The sequence below is a fragment of the Lithobates pipiens genome, unplaced genomic scaffold, assembly GCF_037356315.1.
Source record: "Lithobates pipiens isolate NorthernLeopardFrog02 unplaced genomic scaffold, aLitPip1_a1.2 Scaffold_23, whole genome shotgun sequence".
In the NCBI taxonomy this organism is placed as follows: Eukaryota; Metazoa; Chordata; class Amphibia; order Anura; family Ranidae; genus Lithobates; species Lithobates pipiens.
Genome location: NW_027507785.1, coordinates 159,165,310 through 159,185,819, shown reverse-complemented (window position 1 = coordinate 159,185,819; position 20,510 = coordinate 159,165,310). Strand labels below are relative to the sequence as shown.

The 20,510-nt window shown below is 40.7% G+C and overlaps 1 protein-coding gene across 1 annotated transcript in view; it reads right to left on the bottom strand.

Annotated features, from left to right (window-relative positions):
• GRIN2B (glutamate ionotropic receptor NMDA type subunit 2B) overlaps positions 1-20,510 on the bottom strand; it is a 969,425-nt gene that overhangs the window by 193,667 nt on the left and 755,248 nt on the right. The gene's annotated exons all lie outside the window — the stretch shown is intronic.

Sequence of the window (20,510 nt, the reverse complement as noted above, 5' to 3'; positions counted from 1 at the left end):
CTTGCCAGCGGGCTGATGGGAGGTTAAATGCCTTGTCAAGCATGTGGTACCCAAATGGCTGGTGTTTTTTCCACTCTTGATGTGCTTGAGGCAAAGTTTGCAAGTTACAAAAGTACAATCGGATGCACATGTGCTAAAAAAGACTCAATCAGCTGAGCTGTGGGAAGTGGGCTGGAAGAGAACCGCTCCAAAATCTGGTGGGATAGGGTGGCTGCTCTCTACTGTTCCATGATAGCTGCCTCTTTGGCATTGCTTCTCACCCTCTCTTTCATCTCTGCTCTATCTGGCACCCAAGTCACGTCAATGACCTCATGAACATCCCTCCACCCTCATTATCACTGGAGACAACTTGGCAATATGCTACGGCTGGGGAGATGTGATTTCTCATTTGTTGCATAGTTAGTAAGGTTAAATAAAGACACCAGTCCATCTAGTTCAACCTTTTTACTGCTAGGTGAGAGTGCTACCCACTACACCACTGTGCCGGACAATGGTTGTTTACCAGTGTTCTCCCCTCTCTATAGGCTTATGTTTCTACCTTCCTCAACCTCAGAACCAACATCAGAATCAAGTAATGGCAGAGCATCATCAAGGAGCAAGTGGCTAAAGCTGTGTTCAAATAACTCAGCTGACTCCTCCATGCCTGATGCTGGGGCTTTGGCAGGAGTAGCTGTGGACAAGGAGGCACAGAAAGAAAAAGCCCCTCTGGAAGCTGCAGTGGACTGTGCACTAGTCTCTGCTTGGGTGATGGAGGAAGATGATGGTTTAGTAAGCCAGTCCACCACCCCCTTTGCATGATGTGGCTGGATGGCACGGGCAACATCACTACAGAGGAAGTGATGCCCTGCCTGAGAACGGACCACGTCCACCTTTGGCTCTACACACCTACGCTGTTGGCCCCCTCACAGCGCCATGGAAATGTCTGCCCTTCCTTGTTGGCCTCCCAGACATGATGGGGGGGGGTGTGTATTAACAAAATGTAAAAAAAAAAATGGAAATATGTAGGTTGATGCACTTAAATCAATGAACAGTGGTGTTTGATGTACTTTAACTTGATTACTCACTGCACAGACACACTCTACTGACACACTGCAATATACTGCAGTAAAAATGCACTGACGCACTGCAATATACTGTGATAAATGTGCACTAATGCACTGAAAAATACTGCATTAAACGTGCAGTAAAGCAATGAAATATACTGTATTCAAAGTGAAGTAACGCACTGAAATATATTGCATTAAATGTGTAGCAATGCACTGATATTTACTGTGTTAAACCTGCAGTAACACACTCAAATATACTGCATTAAATGTGCAGTAATGCACTGATATATACTGCACTAAACGTGCAATAATGCACTGAAATATACTGTGTTAAACATGCAGTAACGCACTGATATACTGTGGATATAAAAAGTCTACACACCCCTGTTAAAATGTCAGGTTTATGTGATGTAAACAAATGAGACAAAGATAAATAATTTCAGAACTTTTTCCACCCTTAATGTGATCTATAAACTATACAACTCAATTGAAAAACAAACTTAAATCTTTTAGGTGGAGGGAAGTAAAAATAAAAAAATAAAATAATATGGTTGCATAAGTGTGCACACCCTTAAAGTAATACTTTGTTGAAGCACTTTTTGATTTTATTATAGCACTCAGTGTTTTCGAGTATAGGTCTATCAGCATGGCACATCTTGACTTGCCAATATTTGTCCACTCTTCTTTGCAGAAACACTCCAAATCAGATTGTGAGGGCATCTCCTGTGCACAGGCCTATTCAGATCACCCCACAGATTTTCAATTGGATTTAGGTCTGGGCTCTGGCTGGACCATTCCAAAACTTTATTCTTCTTCTGGTGAAGCCATTCCTTAGTTGATTTGGATGTATGCTTTGGGTCGTTGTCATGCTGAAAGATGACCTTTCTCTTCATGTTCAGCTTTCTTGCAGAAGCCTTGAAGGTTTTGTGCCAATATTCACTGGTATTTGGAACTGTTTATAATTCCCTCTACCTAAGGTCCCTGTTCCAACTGAAGAAAAACAGCCCCAAAGCATGATGCTGCCACCACCATGCTTCACAGTGGGTATGGTGTTCTTTTGGTGATGTGCAGTGTTATTTTTGCGCCAAACATATCTTTTGGAATTATGGCCAAAAAGTTCAACCTTGGTTTAATCAGACCATAACACATTTTCCCACGTGCTTTTGGGAGACTTTTTGAGCTTGGATGTTTTTCTTCGTAGGAAAATGCTTATGTCTTGCCACTCTACCCCATAGCCCAGACATATGAAGAATATGGGAGATTTTTGTCCAACACAGCCAGTACCGATCAGATATTCCTGCAGCTCCTTTAATGTTGCTGTAGGCCTCTTGGCAGCCTCCCTGACCAGTTTTCTTCTCGTCTGTTCATCAATTTTGGAGTGAAGTCCAGTTTTTGGTAATGTCCCGGTTGTGCCATCTTTTCTCCACTTGATGATGACTGTCTTCACTATGTTTCATGGTATATCTAATGCCTTGAAAATTAATTTGTACCCTTCTCCTGACTGATACCTTTTAACAATGAGCTCCCACTCTGATGCTTTGGAAGCTCTGTGTGGACCATGGCTTTTTCTGTAGGATGCAACTAAAAATTGTCAGGAAAGACCTACTAGAACAGCTGAACTTTATTTGGGGTTAATCAGAGGCACTTTAAATGATGGAAGGTGTGTAATGCCTCCTATTTAACATGGGTTTGAATGTGATTGCTTAATTCTAAACACAGCTACATCCCCAGTTACAAGAGGGTGTGCACACTTATGAAAACAGGTTTCAGTTTGCTTTTTCAATTGAGTTACAGTTTATAGGTCACATTAAAGGTATAAAAAGTTCTGAAATAATTTCTCCTTGGCTCATTTTTTTACATCACAGAAACCTGACATTTTAACAGGGGTGTGTAGACTTTTTATTTCCACTGTATGCTGCATTAAATGTGCAGTAACATCTTGATATATATACTGCATTAAACATGCAGTAACACACTGGTATACACTGCATTAATTGTGGAGTAACACACTGATATACACTGCATTAAACTTGCAAAAATGCACTGATATATACTGCGTTAAACGTGCAGTACCACACTGATATATACTGAGTTAAACGTACAGTAAAGCACTGAAATATACTGCATTGACCATGCAGTAACGCACTGAAATATGTTGCATTAACCCCACAGTAATGTACTGATATATACTGCATTAAACTTGCAGTAGTGCACTGACATATACTGCGTTAATCGTGCAGTACCACACTGATATATACTGAGTTAAAGGTACAGTAAAACACTGAAATATACTGCATTAACCATGCAGTAACGCACTGAAATATATTGCATTAAACCTGCAGTAACGTACTGATATATACTGCATTCAACTTGCAGTAGTGCACTGACATATACTGCGTTAAACGTGCAGTAACACACTCAATATACTGCGTTAAGCATGCAGCATAGCACTGAAATATACTGTGTTAAACGTGCAGTAAGACACTGATATATGCTGCCTTAAATGCGCAGTAACGCACTGATATATATACTGCATTAAATATGGAGTAACACACTGATATACTCTGCATTGAACTTGAAATAATGCACAGATATATACTGCGTTAAATGTGCAGTAACACACTCCAATATACTGAGTTAAATATGCAGTAATGCTCTGATATGCTGCTTTAAACTTGCAGCAATGCATTGATCTATACTGTGTTAAACGTGCAGTAACACACTGATATATACTGCGTTAAACATGCAGTAACTCAATTGGTATCTACTGCTTTAAATGTGCAGTAATGCACTGATATATACTGCATTAAATGTGCTCAAATATTAAAAGGAGAGACCAGGTGCACCAAACTAAGTGCAGTAACTAAAATCACCATTTAATAAAATTAGAAGCAAAGCCAAATGGCTACTCAAAAAATCAGAGTAAATACAGGTTTATCAGATAAAGTGACAAGTGCTCCAGTGGTCCTAGTCGCTTTCCAATGCTGGGGAATGGCTAGATGTAATATTCCAAACTCGCCTGTAGGGTGGCTGATGATATGGCCGTGGTGTCACTGGGTTAATCCGGAATGCCCAGTGAAAACAACCTGCGAGCGTCCTACACCTTGAACAGAAACCGGAACTGGAAGTGCGCTCCAACCTGGGACGCAAACATCGAGGACTGGAAGTCACGTGATTCGGGTAGCCAATCCATATAACGTGTCTTCCGGTCCTTGATGTTTGCGTCCCAGGCTGGAACGAACTTTCAGTTCCGGTTTCCGTTTGAGGTGTAGGACACTCGCAGGTTGTTTTCACTGGGCATTCCAGATTAACCCAGTGACACCACGGCCATACCATCAGCAATCCTACAGGCGAGTTTGGAGTATTACATCTAGCCATTCCCCAGTTAAACGTGCAGTAATGCACTGATATATGCTGCATTAAACGTGTATTAACACACTGATATATACTGCTTTAAACTTGTAGTAATGCACTGATAAATACCGCATTAAACGCGCAGTAACACACTGATATATATATACTGCATTAAACGTGCAGTAATGCATTGATATGTATTGCGTTAAGCGTGCCGTAATGCCCTCAATATACTATGTTAAGCGTAAAGTAAAGCACAAAAATATACTGCGTTAAACATGCAGTAAGGCGCCGATATATGCTGCATTAAACGCGCAGTAACGCACTGATATATATATATATACTGCTTTAAATATGGAGTAATACACTGATATATACTGCAAGAAACCTGCCCTGACATGAAACTGACACTAAAGTAAAAATGAATGGTCACACTACACTCACACTGAACTATCACTAGATTTACACTAAACTGATATTCTACACTGACAATAGAATCACAATAGCACACTATAGAACATTAACTCGCTAGCAGCACTGAACAGAGCCCTGTTCTATCTCTTTCCACGCCAATATCGCACTGCAAATGGCCCTATGGGGAGAATATTTTCATAGTGTAGGGCATGACTAAGAGAAATGAGCCATGATTGAATGAACTCCATCATTACATTCTCCAAACATGGCTCTGACAGTGCTCTGTGCCCTGATTGGATATGGCAATGAAAGCTTTGCCCAATCAGGGCTTCCATTGCACTGTGCGCCGGTGCTGTGCATTGTAGTCATTCCACAGGAGGAACAAATGGTCAAACACCCCAATAATTCATTCGGGTGTTCGTTTGAACTGGCAAACAGCCAGTGTTTGGCCCAAACTCATGCTCGGGCCGAACAGTTTGCCCAACTCTAGTTTGAAGCTGATTGATTACTAGGAACAACTGCACCAGATTCTGTGTCCACCAGTTTTAGTAACCCTCCCCCAATAAATTTAAGCCCCTAACTATAGGTATAGAACATCCTTCTCCTTTCTGATAATACCAAAGGCTGAGAACCCCATTACTTTAGTCAGTCCCGACTCAGAATCCACTTGCCAACTGTTGAATGGACATTAGGGATCATCACAGCATGGAGAGCTTTATGTCACCTGCAATGTTTGTACTAGATTTTCAGGATAGCCACATCCTAAAGCAAGACACAAATTGCCATACTGTTTCTTGACACAGCAGGGTCCTCCCAATCTCATAAGCTCCATTTCAGCACACTAGATACTTTTTGCTTTTGTAATGACAACAACCAAGACTTTGCACTCAAGCTCTCCACTTCCTTTTTACTCACTTCATCCTTATCCAACCTTTTTCTGTCACAATAAACCATATTTCCTGTCTTCACTGTAATATATGCAATAATAATGGGCGATGATCATCTTGAGCACATGAAGATTACAAATCCTATGGGTAATCTTTGACATTTCCAAGGTGATACACAGTACAAGTGATAGCCTTGAATTCTGTGCAAAGTTGTTTGTCACTTCACATAGTGACATATGTCTCATGATATGATAACATCTCAACCATGACATAGGGCATGTCTGTAACTGTCAGCCCGATTTCTCCAGTGTTCAGAACACAGAGAGCTGCCTCTCTCATATAGTCACAGTGAAAGGGAAGGTCCAGAGGTCAGCCTTATTTCATAGAGTATGAAAACAGATTGGAGCTTTAAAAGATCTCTGAGGATGTCATGCACTGAAGCATCCCCCATCTCCATTAGCAGCTATTTAAAGCAGCTATCCATCAAAGGCCTGAAAAATGTAAGACTTTTGACAAAATGCACTTACAGTTCAGACACTCTTGTGCATTTCTTTCTCATATTTCACGTTTGGACACATTAGCAATTCTGAGAGAAAAGCATTAAACAAATCTAAAAATGCATATTGGTCAGAATTGCTTGAATATGCAATTGGGCTTATGTTAGCATAGATTTTGTAAATGCCCACTATGCATTGAACAAAAATCACAGCATTTGGCAAAACAGGTTACATGCCTAAAGTACAACTGTTCATATCCATGTAGTGCATCTTTACACAAAAGTATACTAAGGGGAATATGGAGGCTGAATAGTATAAAATATTGGGAGATGCAGCTTAGGTACTTTTTTATGAATAAGAGCATTTTAGGAAGGGTATATGCGTACACTTTTCTAAAAGATTCATTCAATAAAATAAGTTTTGAAGGCGTTTTTGGTCCATGTAGTATCTATGTAGATTCCTTTGGAATCTGTTTGCGTTTATACTAGGATGTGGGTACATGACCAGTGTAGTTCAGAGGTACCCAACCTGCTACTTACTGCTATACCACTTGTACTCCAACATCACCATTTCTTAACCTTCTAAAATGATGAGACCACACCTTCATTTTGAAGTATAAATGGCCATAGCAGCCTATTTATTATTCACACCATATAAATAACTCCAATATCAAATATATATACCAAAATATCACATCCGGAACAACTTGTTTAACTCCAGTCTGTTGGTCTTTGACGGCACCCCTGAACTCGAACACACATTTCACCCTGCGGGCCCTTTTTCCACATGATAGGCCTCCAGCAGATAATCAGCTCGGAGACAACCCCCTTCCCACAGTGCAACCATTACAGTATATTCCAGCTAACCTTTCGCTGGAATATACCGGAGGGGCACATACTGCCGATGAGCCCCCCACCCATTTCCATCACATATGTTTGCTGCCACCGTCAAAGACCAACAAAACACCGCCACAGCTCGCAAGGATGACACTTTACCCTTAAGGGCTCCCCACACCCCATGGATCCCATCTTGCAGCCCCAACGCCCAGAAAACGATCCACACTACCGAGAGGTGTATTCCATCGCCCCCAATTACAGGCCCACATTAGTTTCCACCTCTACTGGCCTTATCACCATGTCCCTCATTCTGAGCCACAAACCTCCCCATCACCTAAGTGTTTGGCAACCGTACTAAGTTGTAAAATATCCGACTTGATGTCTGAGATCAGCTCCCTGATCGTCCGGACCCTAAAGCATTACCACCTGCATGCATAACCCAAATGGTCTATCCCACTGCATCTAACTTTCCACTTCCGATATCACCTTGCTCCACCTCAACCCTCCACCCGTATACCCCTAGCCAGTGAACACATCCCTCCCTCCTCTAGATACCCAACTGTCTGCCAACCAATCTCACATCTGCTCTCCTGGCCCCCAACAAACATACAAATGACCAAGAAATCCAGACAAGGTGTATAAGTCCTCCATGTGCATGAAAAAAACGTCAAACAAAGGCAGCACCAACTTTAAAGTAAACCAAAGTTACCCACTCCACAAACAACATGGCTTGTATGTACAGTCTCCTCCCTCTCATTTAAAAAAAAAAATTATATTTATTCCACCACCACATGAAGGCATATGTAAGTGCCTTCATGTGGATGTGGAGCTTGGGGAACTGAACGAGTGGCAGAGGAACTGGTGTAGGAAAAGGAGATCAGGTTCCTGGAGAACTGGGCTGACTTCTCAGTGAGTTACTGGCACTTTAGTAAGATTGGGCTGCACCTTAATGGGGATGGTACAGCTCTATTGGGAAGAAAGATGGCCATAAAGTCAAAGTTTGAGGGGATTTTAACCACTTGCCGTCCGCCCACCATCAAATGACAGTGTGGCGGCTCTCATTCTGGGTGGACATCCCTGATTCTGGGTGGAAGTGCCCTGATTACAATAAAGCGCCCACCAGTGCCAGCAGTGAGCCCACCAGTGCCAGCAGTGAGTCCTCACCAGTGCCAGCAGTGACTGCCCACAAGTGTAAGCAATCAGTACCCAGTACTGATGCCAGTCAGTGCTGGCTATCACTGCTGCCCATCAATGCCTATCACTGCTGCCCATCAATACCACCCATCAATGCCCATCAGTGCTGCCCATCAGTGTTGCCTATCTGTGCCTACCAGTGCCATTTATCTGTGCCCATCAGTGCCATCAACCAGTGCCACCCAGTGCCTGCCATTGCCGCCTATCAGTGTTCATCATTGCCACCTATCATTGCCCATAAGTTTGGCATATTCATGCCTCCTAATCAGTGCCCATAAGTGCGGACTCATCAGTGCACATAAGTGTCACCTCATCAGTGCCGTCTCATCAGCGTCCATCAGTGAAGAAGAAAAATTACTTATTTACAAAATTTACTGAGAAACTAAGAAAAATTATTAAAAAAAATCTAAATTTTCAGTTCTTATTTTTTTTAGGAACCCCCCCCCCATAAGTGATTAAATACCACCAAAAGAAAGCTCTATTTGTGTGAAGAAAATCATAAAAATTTCACATCGCTGCAGTGTAGCATGACCGTGCAATTGTCATTCAAAGTGTGACAGCGCTGAAAGCTGAAAAATGGCTTGGGCAGAAAGGGGGTGAAAGTGCACACTATTGAAGTAGTTAAACTAGGTATTGGGATGAGGGGGGTTCAGAGGAAGTAATAGCCGGTAGTGAGCAAAGGACAGAGGGAAATAGTGGAGTCAACAGTGATGATACAGCCGTAAAATCTAACCCTGGAGTGAATGCGTGGTCAATTGGAAAACAAAGTCAGAGGAAACATAATGAGGAAATAATGCACTCATACAACACTGTGAGGCATATACACAAATGCTAGGAGCCTAGGTAACAAAATAGAGGTACTGGAGCTGCTATTACAAGAGGAGGACTTAGACTTTGTGGGATTAACAGAAACTTGGTTTGACAGCTCACACGATTGGCTGGCAAATATCCAGGGGTATTCCTTGTTTCAGAAGGACAGAAAGGATAGAAGTGGGAGAGGGGTGTGCAGAGAGGAACAATATTGGGGCACTGGGCACTGGCTGGCAATGGGGCGAGGGGGAAGGGGTAATCAGTGTGGGTAGAACTTCAAAGAGAAGAAGTGGGAAATTAATAATGGGGGTATGTTAAAGGGAGTGAGACAGGGAAATGTCATCATAATGGGGAACTACAATAATCCCGATATTGACTGGGAAGTGGGGACAGCTCACTCATTAAAGGCCTGTCATTTCATGAATGTCTTACAGCAGTGGTCATCAACCCTGTCCTCATGGCCCACTAACAGGCCAGGTTTTATGTATTACCTTGGGGAGATGCAGACTAGAATACTTCAATCAGCAAATGATATCACCTGTGATGTATTTCAGTTATCTTGCAATCCTGGCCTGTTAGTGGGCCCTAAGGACAGGGTTGATGACCACGATCTTACAGGACAACTTCATGTTCCAATTGGTGGCTTCCCCAACTAAAAAGAATGCCCTGCTAAATCTATAGATTAATTACGAACGATTCAAGTCTGATCTCAGATGTGGCAATACGGGACAAAGTGGGATCTAGCAATCTTAGGATGAACGCATTTAGTGTAAACTATAGAAAATGGAGGCATAAGGGTAGCACAAGAACACTAAATTTCAAACAAGCCAATTATTCTAAACTGTGGTCACTACTACATGACATCAATTGGGACCAAATCCTAGAAACACTGAACACGGAAGAAAAATGGGAATGCTTTAGGAGCATATTAAACAAAAGGTGTCACACAGTTCATTTCAATTAGCAATACATATAGAAGAGTGAAAGTTAAACCTGGGTGGCTAAACCATAATGTAAAAAAACTAACTAAAGAGAAAAAAATGGCATTTAAAAAAATATAAAGGGGTTGGGTCACCGTCAGCATTCCAACAGGAATGCAATAATAAGTGTAAGAACGCAATCAGGGCGGTTAAAAAAAGTCTATGAGAGACACATAGCGGAGGAGAGTAAAAAAAAATCCAAGGACATTTTTTAGATATATTAACAGTAACATGGTGAGATCAGAGCACATTGCCCACATAAAAGACAAGGATGGAAGGATGGCTATGGATGGCATGGAGAGGCAACTGTACTAAATGCCTTCTTGTACTCAGTTTTTATGTGGAGCATACCCTCGTGGCTAACAGAGGCTGGAGTGAAGGAAAGATGTACTAAACTTAATACAAATAAATCACCAGGACCAGATGGCTTACACAGAATACGCAGAGAACTCAGTAAGGTTATAGCCAGACCATTGTTCCTAATCTTTGTGGACAGCACACTGACAGGAAATGTACCAGCTGATTGAAGAAAAGCCAATGTGAGGACAGAGACAAATCCCTGGAAACTCCAGGTCATTCAGTCTAACATCAATAGTAGGTAAATTATTGGAGAGGATGATAAGGGATTATATCCAAAAATGTACTGAAGAAAAAACGATCATTAGTAGTAATCAGCATGGGTTTACAAAGGGTCATTCTTGCCAGATCAATCTGTTAACATTCTATGAGGAAGTGAGCATCCATCTAGACAGGGGCAAATCTGTGGATTTTACAAAAGCATTTGATACAGTCCCCCATAAATGCTTAATTTACAAGCTGAGGTCTGCAGGCATGGTTTGTAATTGGGTAAAAAAAAATGGTTACAGGGGCATGTCCAAAGGGTGGTGATAAATAACGTTTACTCAGACTGGGACCAATGCTTTTGAAATTTATTCATAAATGATATAGAGGATGGGATAAATAGCTCAATCACTGTTTTTTTGGACAACACAAAATTAAGCAGGGCAATAACTTCAGGATATAGAAATTTTACAGACCTGAACAAAATAATGGAGTGGGCAAATGCATGGCAAATGAAATGTAATGTGGAGAAATGTAAAGTAATGCACTTGAAGGCAAAAAACATAAATGCAAACTACTCACTAGGGGGAGAACCGTTGGGGGAATCAAGGATGGAGAAAGATCTGGGGGTCCTAGTAGATGACAGATTGAGCAATAACACCCAATGTCAAGCTGCAGCTACCAAAGCCAGCAGAATATTAGCATGCATAAAAAAAAGGGATACAATCCAAACATAAAAACGATAATCCTAACACTTTATAAACGTCTGGTTAAACCTCATCTGGGAGTACTCTGTCTAGATCTGGTCAACAATCCTCAGACAGGATGTGCTGAAACTGGAGAGAGTCCAAAAAGGGCAATGAAACTAATAAGGGGACTGGTGGACCTCAATTATGAGGAACTTCTGCAAGCACTACATTTATTCCCGCTGGAGAAACAACCCTTGAGAGGAGATATGATAGTGATTTACATATATCTCAATGGTGATCCCAGCATAGGAAAAAATCTATTCAGTCTCAAGGAGTGTAAGAGGACCCGGGGTCACACAATGAGATTGGAGGAGAAGCTATTTAACCTTAAACTGCGCATGGGGTTTTCACTGGGTTTTCACTGTCAGGGCAATAAGGATGTGGAAATCTCTTCCATAAGTGGTGGTGTCAGCGGGGAATATATATATTTTTAAGAGACTCATGGATGTGCATCTTAAAGAACACAACATACAGGGACATGGGAAATAATTATAGACACTGATACACGTGCACCTACACAGGATGAACTAGGGTCTTTATTCAACCTTACCTACTATGTAACTATGTAACATATCTGAAAGCTTAAACATTGGAGGAAGGAGAGAATCATGTATTGAGATATTGTTTAGCTTAATGCAGGGAAAGCATTAAGTTAAAAAAATGTTTTGACTTTAGACCCATTTTAATGTCTGTGAATTTCATAGTCCCTATTAGTCAGAAAGTTTGAAGATGTGCCATTGCACAAATACTAGCTACATCTACAAGCTCTGTTCATAGAAAAAGAAAAACAGCTGTTATCTGGTATATTGAGATTTTGGAGCAAATGTACCATCTTACAATTCAAAGCTGATATAGGGCAGAGGGTTAATGCTTGTTTGCACAAAATATGTAACTCAAAGTCAAGTTTTCACTGAAACAGGAAAACTTGCTACATTTCTTCAAGGCAGCATGCAGTAAAATCTACATCATTGCAACCCCCTATAGCGCTCTCAGACTTTATTGAATTTGCACTGAAAAGGTTAATCGATATATCTCACATTTCCACTCAGTTAGCTACTGATGAATAAATGTTAGACAGCTGGACTAAATATTTGGTTTCTAAAAAGGCATAATCTTTAAAATAAGGTAGAAGCACAGTGAGTAAGGCACTATAACATGCCTGAAGGACTCCTATTTGAGAAATGTGTGGATAATTTCAAAGTGATGGCTAGTTATTTTTCTATTCAGGTATTTAATCTCTCTGACCAGTGCACTTTTTGTCCATAGGGGGGTCATAGTACTGTAATAACATCATCACAGTCACAACAGGATCATGTCTGTACTTGTTAAACTCTCTTATTTTCGCTCATAGTGGGGCTCACTGAAAGCATCCACAATCAGTGTGTGTTGGACTCTAACACATTATGAGTATACAGCAATAATGTCACAATTTTAATACTATCATGATTGCAACCAGAGTATAACTGTACTCCATAATACCTGTTTTTTTTAGTCCAACATTTTAACAGTACCTCTAGATTTCTTTAAAGCTGAACCCTGGGCATAATAAATCATTTTTGACTCCCATCTGCTCCAAGGCATTGTAATTTTTTTTTTAAAGGGAAATGTTTTTTAAGCAGTGGTCATCAACCCTGTCTTCAGGGCCCGCTAACAGCCCAGGTTTTATGTAATACCTAGGGGAGATGCAGACTAGAATACTGCAATCAATGAGCAGCAAATTATATCACCTGTGATGTATTTCAGCTATCTTGCAAACCTGACCTGTTAGTGGCCCCTGAGGATAGGGTTGATGATCACTGTTTTTAAGAGCCACTGTTTCCTACATTAATCAGCAGTCATTCCACAGGGCTCCCTGATTTTCAGCCCTGCGCTGATGGTGGATACTTTTGGTAATTCCCAATTCACATTTTGAGGTTTGATGCACCCTGTAGTCTAGAAGAGTAGTTATAGAATGCTTTGTTGAAAAGTTCAGGCATCTACAAAGCACGTGCAGGCTTATGAGTACAGTATGTCAAAACAACGAAAAGAACTGCCTTGTCTTAATATAGAAAGTATGATACATATAACAACTATATTCAGTGCCATCTACAAGCCAGAGGTGTGAACACCACATATTCCTCTCAGTACAGAAGAGTCTCCTTCATCAATATTGAAGAATACAGACAATTAAATCATAAAATTATACTATGCATTTATGTTACATCACATACGCCTTGGCCCCTACAGGAAGATGGTTGACTCTTAATATGGCGAGGTGGTTTGGATTCCCGATCTTCAATTTTGTTGCTATCAATGGGAATAGGAAAATGTCCTTTGTCAAATAAAACTTTTAAAAAGTCCTGCCAAACAAGTGCAATACAGCTGGCATTGACTTGTTATTCTAAACAGATTGGAATATTTGGATTGTCCCTGTTTCAATATGCCAGGTTTCTTTCCTCTAACTAGAGATCTAGACTGAAACTTCTCTTGCGCCAATTGGTATATCTCTTACTTTTATCTTGTTAATTTATAATTAATGCTAACTGTTGATTTCAGAGGCACTTGTGGGAGCTGTATGTCTGTATGTATTTTAGTGCACATTTGTCTGCCATTTAGTTATTGCCATGATGATGCTTGCATAGTTACATGTTTAGATGTTCTGTAGACATGTTAGAATTTTGTAGTAAAACCTTTCCAAGATTTCTCTGTAGGATTTGCAGTCCAAAGAGCTTCAATGTGTGACAGCAGATAAGTGGCTCACGATTAAATGGTACTTAGTAATTTAGGTACCCATTAAAAATCCTAACATACTCTCCTAGATTTGTGATGTTTGGTAGGGGACTGTGGAGTAATGTTTAACATAATTAATCCTGTATGTGGGGACAAGACACTGTAAAGCCGGGTACACACACACCAAAATTTGTCTGGTTCAGCAGGAACCGGACAAATTCAATCTGTGTGTAGCCCTCTCTGTTTAACAGAAGCCAGTCAATAAACCAGCTTCTATCAAACGGTCCTGCCGTAAAACCAGCGTGTGAAGTGTATTCTGATAGGAGGAGACCCTGCTATGAAAAAAATACAATAGGGCAGCAGGGGAGATTCCTGCATCCACATTGCTAGTGTTTTGTTAATTTTATGTGCCTATCCAGCTTTGAATTGTCCTGAAATTCTTAGAATCAGCAAGGACACCTTCTCTGTAGAAACATCTAAAAGTTATGTATTCTGTGTAAATGGAAACATGTAACAAAAATATAGTGGTATTTTCTCAAATTTGACTGCAAAAGTAGAAATACCCTTTAACCCCCCTGGCGGTATTCCCCAGTGCGATCCCGTGATGTACTCCCACTGTGTACAGCGGCCGCATCTTCCACCCAATGCACTGTGTGCCCTGGCTTCTGTTCCCTGCGAGCGTCACAACACAGGAAGGTGGAACCGGCGGCAAATTCAAACAGTATAAAACACAAACACATTGATACATTGTAATTCTATTGGATTACATTACTATAGCAATTAAAATTGACCTTAGTTTGCCCCCAATGCTTTACCCAGTGCCCTTGCCTGCAGTGTTACTGTGCTTTCTGTCTGAAAACTGCAGAACGACCATGGCATCAAAAAAGCGCGCCTCTACCTCAAAAGAGGCAGATGACTTGTTGGAATACAGCGACAGTGATACAGAATAACTTGCATGTTTGAGTGATGGCGATTCATGATGGGGAAGTTCGTCATCAGGCACAGAAAGTGATTTCAGCAATGAACCTGCGACTGTGTCCAGTGATGTGCGGACTTGGTGCTCAATTGACTGCGGTACTGAGCACGCAGCGCCCCCAAGATTTCCATTTACTGGAGCACCTGGTATCAAAGTGGATGTGGAAGATGACAACCCACTGGCATACCGCCAACTCTTTTTGACCAATGAGGTTATAGAAAAAAATTGTTACAGAGACAAATCGGTACCAGGAACAACAAACTGCTATGCATCAGAGGTTTGCAAGGAGCAGAAAGTGGGAACTAGTGACCAAAGAGGACATCTGGAAGTTTCTGGGCCTCATATTTCTTCAGGGAGTGGTGGGGAGATTTGGGAGGTATATCAAATTATTGAGAACATTTCCAGCAGACCTATGTACCAGATAGAGACATCAGTATCGACGAAAGTCTAATGGCCTACAAAGGAAGATTCAGCTGGATACAGTATATAGCATCTAAGAGAGCACAATTTGGCATAAAAACATTCATGCTCTGTGAATCCAGCACTGGTTACATATGGAATTCGATCCTTTACACCGGGAAAGGAACCATATTCAACAAAAGATTCAGTAATTATGAAATGGCAACCACTTATGTTCTTACTTTTATTGAACCATTGCTGAATCAGGGCTACTGTGTAACAACAGATCATTTTTACACTTCTTCAGAACTCTATGAGTTCCTTCTACAGCACAAGATGGATGCATATGGGACCATTAGAGCTAATCGGCGTGACATGCCACCAACCTTTGGCAATAAAAAGCTCAAGGCAGGAGAAATAGTTGCCTGGCAGAAAGGAAAAATGATGGCACTGAGATGGCACGACATAAAAGATGTGTGCCTAATGAGTATTATTCACAACACCTCTACTGTCATGGTACACACAAAAGGTGGAAAAGACATAATGAAACCACAAGTCGTGATGGACTACAACTACACCATGAAAGGTGTTGACAGAGCTGACCAGGCCATGACTTTTTATCCAACCATGAGAAAGCAACAAAACATATATTACAAAAAGATCTTCAGGCATCTTCTTGAACAGTGCCTGTGGAATGCTTTCATTCTTCTAAAAAAAAGACAATGCAGAATTCAGCTTGTACTATTTTCTTAAATATTTGACAGCCGCTAACATGCAACCAAGCACAGGAGTAGGGTTTCTAAAGCCGGCTATCATACATGGATTGAAATTTGGCCGGTTTAACTAGTTAGATTGATTTGGGTAGATCAAGCCTGTTGAATTTTTGGCATGAAAATACAGCCGGTGGTTATAACCACTAGCAGTAATCGTTATATTCTGCTGGCCAGGAAGGTCCTACATGCTGCTGGGCAGCGGGTTGGTAGAGCACAATAGTGCTGTGAGAGGCATTTCCCCATCAACACTGAATATGTTAATGAGGGAATGAAATGATTGAAAAATCAGATCATCTGCGGGCTGCCTAAGATAGTTGATCAATTTCAGAGTAGGTGCAGTTGGTTCATTTGCAAAACTACTTCTGGTGAATTTCCTTAGGCAGTATAGACACAGCAGATTCTGTATCAGGCTTCAAGATGATGGATTAGCCCTTTTAACAGAAGCGGTAGTGATATGTACAGTGCACAAATGTTTATCTGGAATGGAAGCTTTCATGCTTATTTACACTAGAAAGTAACCTCTGGGGTAGTAACGTTACAAAACAATATTGGCCATTTTTCATGCCTAGTGTAAATCCCATGTCACTTTCCTCATGCCAAGGGAGTCACACATGCTGCAAACAGCCTGCCTTTCAAGTGAATCGCTGTACACAGCCATACTCTTTTAAAGTGGCTGTAAACCCTTACAACCAACCTTAATCTAGGCTTACCTGTAGGTCCAAGAAATATCTCCTAAAACTACACGGTTTAGGAGATATTTGCCGAAAGACAGGCATCGCCGTCTAAGGCGCATGCGCCGTAGACAGCGGCACGCAGGCGCACTGAGCACGCTGCTGTCAGCGGTGATATGCCGCGAGTGGCGGCTCCCGTGCACATGCCCGGGAGTGACGTCATCGCGGCTTCGCCTAATGACAGCGGCTGAGCAGCGAGACCCACCGAGAAGATGGATGCTCCGGACTACAGGGGACAGCTGTGACTTCGCTGGCTCCTGTGTCAGGTAAGTGATACATAATGGACTACAATGCGATGCATAGTAGTCCATTATGCTTTACCTTTGCGGGGAATCAAAGAGGAAGTAAACTCATCAGGGTTTACTTCCTCTTTAAACGCTGATCCTTTTCCACATGAGCATTTATCCACACATCCACACATCCACAATGATTTTCCTGTGCACAGACGTTTCTTTTTTGGGAATTAGGTTTGATGCTCATGAGTGGGTAAATGCTGATGCAAAGAAGTATGGCCATGTTGTAAAGATATTCACTTGTATGACAGACTGTATGCAACACATGCAGCTTCTCAGGCACAGGTGATTATGACTATGTGTAATTACAGCCACCATCAAATAATTAAACACATTACAAAAAAAAACAAAAAAAAAATAAAAACTTTACACTGTTTAAATGTAGTAAATGTATAAAATATGAATTTTGCCCCAAGAAATATAATTCTGATGTAATTGAAAAGCAATATATCACAGTGACGTAAAATATATGACTTTTTATTATTATATAAAATTACCTGATAAAAAAATAATAAAAGGATTAATATAGCATAAGGTGGGTGACATCTGCCTCCATGATTAAGCCCTAAAACATTTTAGAAAGGCTTTCCTGATGGATAGAGCAAGCTGAAGCCATTTTGCAATCATTTGTTTTGTGATTCACTATACTGGTGTGCTTTGGAAACAATTATAACTATATGGACTGGCTTGACATGCTCTTATCAGTGACCTACTCACCAGCAGTGCTTGAACCAGCCAATATATCTGATAGTAGCATATGAGTGGTGCTTCTTTATATATATATATATTTTTTTTTTTTCTTGTATTTAGGCCATCATGCATCTTTTTCAAAGCATGCAGCATTTTATGCAATGTGCCTTATGAGAGGCATATTCGGAGTTCACAGCCTGTATGTTGCGAGTAGACCCCTGATTGAGCATTTTGACTATTTTTCTCTAATGCAGGATGAGTTTGTTTTTAATATTAATTGCTCTACCAACTAGACATGTGCACACTGAAATATTTTGTTTTGGAATTTAGTTTTTGTCCGAAAATACATTTATCTAGTTACTAACGAAATTAGTTTTTATTTATTTTGTTTTTCGTAAAAAATTGCATTCATCCGAAAATCCAAATTAATTAAGGTTGAATCTGTCATTGAAGGCTTATGGTGTCTGTCGAATGTTCAAAGAAGATTTGACGGAGCAGCTAAACTGTATGACTCCATATAGTTTAGCTACTCCATCAAATCTTCTTAGAACTTTCGACAGACACCATAAGCCAAAGATTCAACATTTGAATATTTTTCACTGTCGAATCTGAAGGTGATCACTGATCAGACAGGTAACAAGGATTGAGATTCTATATAGATTCTATATACCCTATCTATAATATAGAATCTATATTCTATAATTCCCCCCCCCCCCCCCCCACACAACATGGGCAGCCTCTGAGGCTATCACAACACTAGCAACACTAGTATCACTATCAAGTTCACAACACTAACACAATAGCAGCAGATTATTATGAAAAAAGTTAAGTTGAACTGTAGCTTGCTTCACTATTGTTCTACTGCTGTGCTTATGCTTAATTGCTAAATAATTTAGGTTCTCTGACAAACAGACCAGCTAAGATTGACTGTCTTCTGAAATGATTTAGTGTGTGTGTCTCTCTCTGCTAGCAATCGTAAGTGAAAGTAAGTTGGTTGTACGTGTGTACTTAGTTCTAGCTATTTTACTGCTCCTCCTCTTTGGTTACAGTCAGCCAATAACATTCATCATCATCATTATTTTTATTTTACTTTCCCCACCCAATTCCAGCAGCAGTCTTTTCTCTCTATGTCAAATCTTTTCTCTCTATGTCGAATCTTTTCTCTCTATGTCGAATCTTTTCTCTCTATGTCAAATCTTTTCTCTCTATGCAGAATAATTCTGGACTAATAGAGTTAAGGTTAGGCACATTCGACCACAGGTTCGATAGACACAGATTGTTATTGTCAGCGTCTCAAAACTCTCTCAAAACTATGCTATAAATTGTACTGTGTATTTACAATTATGCTGTCCATGTTGCTGAAATGTAAACTGTTCTGCAAACAAATTTACCTTAGGAACAAATACATCCTTTATTACAGTGAGATCTGTACCATAAAGCCTAGAACACACTATTAGTTTTTGGTTCAAACCAGCAGAGCTGAAAGAAAAAAACCTGATAGCTTCCGGAGGAGCCACTGTACAAACCATGCAATGTTGGTACAGTGATCTCCCCTGCTGTGCTATTGTGTTCTGACATGTCCCCCCCACCAGAACTTTCCGGTCAGAGAACTCAGCCATTGGCTGAGAGCTCTGTTCGGGAGATGATCGCCAGACCCTTTTTCTGGTCATGTCCCTCCAACAGAAGCTGGCTGTTCGTCAGACCAGCTGCAGTACACACGGGCTGTCAGGTGGTTTCTAATGAACCTTAAGTGTTAACTGCTGCTTGTAGAGTATAGAAAACGTGCTGTCCTTCTGCCCCCAGGCAGAAAATAAAGTTCACTTTTTAGCAGTAGGTAAGTCATCCTAATTAAAGTATGTAATACACAAACCACAAACATATGAAACCAATCAGAGCATTCCAGGCTCACCAAGGGTGTGGAAGAAAAGGTACAGGGCTTAGAATAATGAAATGGGGAAATGAATGGACTTAATAGCCAAATTAACCTACATTTGATCTGTTACAAAATCTCCTTTTAGATTAGAATTATGATTGTTTTTGGAATGATAGAAAGTCCCTTATCTCTACTCAGATTATGTTTTTTAAGGAGTTCCTAGCTTCTCTAGATATCATTACGCTGCTTAGTTAGAACAACTGACCAAATACCACACCAGCCAGGAAACTCCACTGTGGATAGACATAGAGAGGCCCAAGACTGAGCCCCCATGTCTATTCACAACTTAATATTGGTTCTCCCATGAGACAGGAATAATTTATTACATCCAATAACACTATATTTATTGCACCTCTGGGATAGTCATAAGTATTCCGGTGGACTCCTCTCCTCTCACTTCATGCTACTGTCTATAATACAAAACCCTTTACCCTGGCTACAAATCCCCTGGATTTTTCCATCACTGGATCACCTCGAAGGGGACCCATTTCCACACTCTATTAAGCCTAGGAGGCTTCAGAACCTTTACAAACCTACAATCTTCACAACGCCTACCACAGTCTGAACTCTTCAGATATCTTCAAGTCAAACACTATGTGATTTCTACAATATGTGTAGACTGTAGACAACAGACATTCATCCCGTTTGAAACCAAATGCAAAAATCATCCCACACTCA